This window comes from Durio zibethinus, chromosome 6, assembly GCF_047325235.1.
Source record: "Durio zibethinus cultivar Kanyao isolate XHJ-2024 chromosome 6, ASM4732523v1, whole genome shotgun sequence".
Taxonomy (NCBI): domain Eukaryota; kingdom Viridiplantae; phylum Streptophyta; class Magnoliopsida; order Malvales; family Malvaceae; genus Durio; species Durio zibethinus.
Window position 1 is genome coordinate 30,959,512 of NC_143167.1, and position 6,291 is coordinate 30,965,802.

The following is a 6,291-nucleotide window of genomic DNA, read 5'->3' on the forward strand; positions in this document are numbered from 1 at the left end:
AGAATATTGAGTAAGCTATTATAGAGGAAAGATTAAGATTGGATCTTGCATTACTTATTTCTTTTTTACCTTATGTATGAGACAAAAAGAGGTGAGTTGATTAAGACAACTGATAGTTTATGAGATATTTATGTGAGACTCAAGAAAGCTCTACATGAGTGATAGTGATTTGTATTTAATGACTCTTAGGTGAGTATGAAAGACATTTAATAGTCTCAGTAAATTGAAGGTCAAATGGTCAGTTCTTAAATTACTACCTTGATACGTGAGTCCTTCCTTTGGTGAAGGGTGAGCCGTTTTCTTATGAGTAAATGACATGGTGGTTGGGGCGTACCTTATTTGGACGATCCAAGAATATGGTTTTGTTAACTAAGCCTTGCTTTATATTGACATTTCTATATGAATTTCAAAATCTTTAAACATATATATATCTTTTAATCTTTGTAAATTTTGGGTATAAAGATTTTCTTCTAAAATTATCATCAACATCTTTATCACTTTTGCACTTAAATTTTCATTATTTTGTGTTTTCATTCTATTTTAAAATTTATTACCGGTGTCATAAAAGTGTAGCTAAAATAACATAGATTAATAAACTCAAACTTTGAACAATTCAAAACTTCAATTGAATATAAATAAAATTTTTATTTATTTTAAATTTTAATTAAATTAAAAATAATATAATACACATAATTATAAAAATAAATTAACTTGACTCGATTTTAATTGATTTAAAATGTTAACAACTTAATAGTTATTTAAAACATGAAATGATTGAATATAACCAAAATTTGAATTAAAATAATAATCCAATTAAAATCCATCATTCGCTATTCATCTTCTATAATAATTTGAAAGTTTTTTATTTAAACTTTTTTCCCTTCATCTTCAATATTTTATTTTTATTGTCTTTATGGTTGAATTAATTAATTAATTTTAAAAGTATTTATAAAGTAAAACTGTAATTATAAGTAATTTAATATATTTCTTTTTTATTCAAATTTAGGATGATTTAAATTCATCTTTTTAAACAAAGAGAAGCATGCACTAATTATTGAGTCAATTTTGCTTAGGTACATAAGTGAATAATTAAGTATACTATGAATAAAAGTAGATGATAAAACTTAACTATACTTAATTCATAGTTGATCCTAAGTCTGAAATCTAATTAGAAATTATAAAAATTTAAAACGATTGAAATACTAAGTACACAATCAAATAAAGATTTATCAAATAAAATTTGCTAATGAATGCCTTTAAATCACTTTTAAGTTTAGTTAAATTATAAATTATACTAATTTCTTTATTTTAAATGTAAAGTGATAATTAATTTGATGAATTTCAATTTTTTTGAACAAATATTACCTACTATGACTACCTTAAAATTTTTATACAATAGTGAACATTCTTTAACTGATATAAAAGATAAAATAAATAAGTATACAATATTTCTCCAAATAAAATAATTTCCTATTAATCCAAAAGAAATTTGAAATCAATGCATTTGTATATTTTTATTCAAATATCATATAGCACTAACATTTTTTGTCATATGGAGATGATAGAGTTTTGTAAAACCAATCAATTTTTCATCTAATTTTTTTGCTTAAAATAATCATCTATTAGTGCTTTCATTAATTAAATATAATTGTACATTCTATTAATTGAAAGTTTAAATTTTCTTTTATTTTAAAAATTTTATTATAAAAATATTAAAATACATAATTTTAAAAATAAAATAAAATAAATTCCTTACCTGTCATGTTTTCTTAAGAAAATTTCAACTTTAAGAATATTAAACTTGTTATGTAAACCTATACAATTTATAATGATTTCATTTTCAATATTAACAACAAAAAATTTCATAAAAGAATGTAATTTTGACATAAACACATTCAAAAAATAGTTTTAATGAAATTTGTCACATTTTGATGTAAACCTAGTTTCGATATTTGGAATCAATTATTTAGAGTGATATTGAGATAAAAGCATATGTCAAACATAGGATTCAAGCAAGATGAATGAGGTGACGAAGTGCATCGAGTGTTTTGTGTGATCGCAATATGCCTTTAAAGTTAAAAATAAAATTGTATAAAATAACTGTAAGGCCTATATATTATATAAAACTGAATGTTGGGCTATTAAGAAATAATATGAGAAGAAAATGAACGTAGTAGAGATAAAGATGCTTAGATAGATGTATGGTAAAACTAGAATAAACCAAATTAGAGATGAAAAGATTAGAGAAAAATTAAGGGTAGTCTGAATTGAAGAGAATATGAGAGAGAGTCATTTGCGATGATTTGAACATGTGAAACGTAAGCCTAACTATGCACCAGTTAGGAGAATTGAGTCTCTAAATTTAGAAAATATCAAAACATCAAGAGGTAGACCACGAAAGATATCGATACAAGTGGTAAAAAATGATATGATGATTATGGAATTGGATGAAAGGTATTTGTTGATAGAAATGAGTGGCTCAAGAATATTCAAACTACAATCTAATCTAATTCTCTTATTTGATTTTTTATACAACTGACCCCAGAGTATGACATATAAAGCTTAGTGTGTTATTTTTGTTGTTATTTTTTACTTGATAATGTTTCACTTAGAATAATTTACATTAGGTAAATCACCTAAATTATTTGATGAAAAAAATCATTCTACTTATAAAAAAGAGTTTAATAAAAAAAAAATTTTAAATTAAAATTTGTAAAAAAAATTACTAATGGTATTTTAATCAATTTAAATTAAAATTTTATTGAGGATATTTTAATCAATCATTTTTAGTACTTTTTTAGTCTAATTATAAAAAAGAGTCTAATAATAAAAAAAGTTCATTTAAATTAAATTTTATAAAAATATTTACCAAGGAAATTTAGATAATTATTTTTAACATTTTTAGAATTAAAATTTTAAAATTTTAAATAATTTAATTTCGTATAAACTATATTTTTAATTTTAGTTTATTTAAATTAAATTTAAATAAATTAATAAAAGCTATATATATTTAAGAATAAATTTATTAATTAAAAAATTTATAAAAATATTTAAATCAATTACTATTAATACTTTTAAAATTCATACTTTTATATATAAACAATAGAGCAGTAGAAATTACCAAATCACTTTTGCATCATGCATCTCATAAATGGAACCCATTATTCAAATTTTTTTATATGTACTTGTCTTGTGCTTGTTCCTCAAACTTTGGGCGAAAAATAAGGCTATCAAACTACCATTTTATTCCGACTAAGTGCTCTGCTCGCCCCTTGCTTCATCTGCTGCTTTCACCGAGGAGAAGGTGGGCATCGCCTTTTAATTGTCTTTCCTTGTATAAGATACATATTTCAAAATCCAAATCTATAAACTTAAGAGTTTATATGTCATATTTAATCAATGTAATATTTTTAATTTTATAAATAAATTTATTAAAATTATCACATATTTTATTTTTTAATTATTTCAATTTTTTAAAATATCTTAAAAAGTATTAACTATTATGTTATCTTGTTGATTTTAATAACTTAAAGTGAATTAGACAATTTTCTAATGTTAAAATAACAAATAAATCTATGAATTTAGTATTTTATTTAAATAAGTTTTTGTTTTTTTATTACACTCAAATAAATTATTAACTTTTAATTTACATTCAAATAAACTCTTAACATTTATTATATACCCAAATAAATTTTTAATTTTTAATTTGTACTTAAATAAATTTTTAATAAAAATAAATTTTTTATTTAAAATAAAAGTTTATTTGAATATAAATTAAAGAGTAAAGGTTTATTTATGTATAATAAAAATATAAGAGTTTTTTTTTAAAAAAATTTAAGAGTTTTTATAATATTTTATTCTTTTTCTAAATTTAATTGTCTGACGGTTGTAATTTATCCCATTAAATTAACACCATAAATCTGTACTCTTACCTATCACAAGTAAGCTCGTGCTTCTCAGCCTATAAATAACCTAGACACATGTACTTTGTAGGTTCAAACTCAGTCTTGCCTTTTTCTCTGGAACCAAAAAAAAAAAAACCCTTGAGAGCCTTTGCCAGGTTTTGCAAGACTATCATTAATCTTTTAGAATCATCAATTTCAATTTCTTCTCTGACTTGCGCAAGGTATAAGCGTTTTCTTCTCCTTTTGTGTGTATATATAATATATATCCAATACTTTTTAGTCTGTTCAATCCACTTAGCAAAGCTATTAAGGGACGAGAGAGATATGGAGATTACTACAAAGAAGACGACCATGGTATATCCAGCTGAGGAGACACCAAAGCATCGGCTATGGAGCTCTAACTTAGAACTGTTGATGACACTTCATCACGTCCCTACGGTGTACTTCTTCGAACCAAACGGTTCTTCCAATTTCTTTGATGCTCAATTGCTTAAGGAGGCTTTAAGCAAGGTTCTTGTTCTATTCTACCCCATGGCTGGGAGGTTGGGAAGGGATAAAAAAGGAAGAGTCGAGATCATCTGCAATGGAGAGGGAGCTTTATTCATTGAGGCTGAAACTGATTCTGTTATAGATGGTTTGATTGGTGATCATACCATTCATAGTTCAGAGCTTTGGTGATTAGTTCCAAAAGTTTATTATTCAGCGGATATTTCCTCTTATCCTCTCATTTTAGTGCAGGTATTACTAGAATATATTTTCCTTAATCGAAACTAAGAATTGGTAGTAAGCTTAATTAGTCTGCTTCAATATCAAATTCTGAGAGTTTAATATACGTTAATTTTCTTAGGTGACAAGCTTCAAGTGTGGAGGAGTTTGTCTTGGAATTGGATTACAACATACTTTGGCAGAGGTTCAGCTGGGATTCATTTCATCAACAGTTGGGCTGAAATGGCACGAGGGCTGCCTCTTAGCACTGAACCTTTCATTGATAGGTCTCTTCTTCGAGCTCGAGTTCCACCAACTCCTACATTTCACCACGTTGAATACGACCCACCTCTTTCCATGAACACCGTACCTACTGCTGAAGAATCGGATCCTCAAACTACTGTGTCTATTTTCAAAATCACTCGTGATCAACTCAACACCTTGAAAACCAACGCAAGCAAAATGGAAATGCCGTTGACTATAGCACCTACAACTGCCTAGCAGCACATATATGGCGTTGCGCAAATAAAGCCCGATGCCTCCCTGATGATCAACCAACCAAGCTTTACATTCCAATCAATGGACGATCTAGATTGCGACCTGCTCTCCCACCTGGCTATCTTGGCAATGTAATCTTTATGGCTGCAACCATAGCTTCGCATGGTGATCTCCAATCAGAGTCATTTTCGGATACGGCAAAGACAATCCAATGTACAATGAAGCGAATGGATGATGAATACCTTATGTCGGCTATCGATTACAAGGAAAAAGTGCCTAACGTAAAACCGCCAGTGCGAGGGGCACGGGGTTTCCAATGCCCAAATCTCAGTATCAACAGTTGGATGTGGTTGCCTATCTACGAAGCAGATTTCGGATGGGTCGTCTCATACTGTTAGTATCAGCCAAAGTCTCCCAAGATGGAAAGACGTACATTCTACCAAGTCCGGTCAAGGATGGTAGCTTGTTTGTGGTGACATGCTTAGACATCTCTTACATTAAAAAATGTGGGCAGCTTCTTTACGAATTCTAAGAAAATTATATTGGAGGAAATCAACTTCGTTTTCTTCTATTAGCCTTTTTGCGCTTTCGCTTTTGTCTGCATTTGATTTGAGCATTGGGAAAAAAAAAAAGCATTATCTCTAGTTAATTATATAATCAGTCGAATAAGAGGAAATTTTCTGTGTTGTTTGAGAAAATATTTTTTATTTTTATTTTTTAGAAAATAGTTTTTATTTTTTATTTTTTGTTTAACAAAAATAAAAATTATTTTCTAAAAATGTAAAAATAATGAAATAAATAAAATATTCAATGATATTGTCATTAATAGCATTTAATTATAAATATAAAAATATTTCTTAATTAATGATATTAAAAAGTGTTTAAATATCATAACTTGCAAAATATAAGAAAAAAATTAATATACATCCCCTGTTTTTATAATTGAAAACATATTCTTTTGTTTTCATATTTAAATCTATTTTCATTTTTTTTTAAATTTGTTTTCAATTTCAATTATCAAATACATTTTCAATCATATTTTTTTATTTTTTCAAAAAAATAAAATAAAAAATGACTCTATTTTCTAAAACCAAATGCTATCTATCTCCTCTTTTCTCTTTTCTTTTATAAGACATTATTTCGCACTGAACATAAAATTAAAAAAAATTAATTTTTGATATCA

General features: G+C 26.4%; 1 pseudogene across 1 annotated transcript; it reads left to right on the plus strand.

Annotated features, from left to right (window-relative positions):
* The first annotated feature begins 4,057 nt into the window (after nt 1-4,057).
* On the plus strand, nt 4,058-5,856 carry LOC111286083 (shikimate O-hydroxycinnamoyltransferase-like; annotated as a pseudogene). Its single transcript, XR_016343356.1, has 2 exons — nt 4,058-4,643; nt 4,753-5,856. The product of XR_016343356.1 is annotated as a shikimate O-hydroxycinnamoyltransferase-like (transcript).
* The last annotated feature ends 435 nt before the right edge of the window (nt 5,857-6,291 follow it).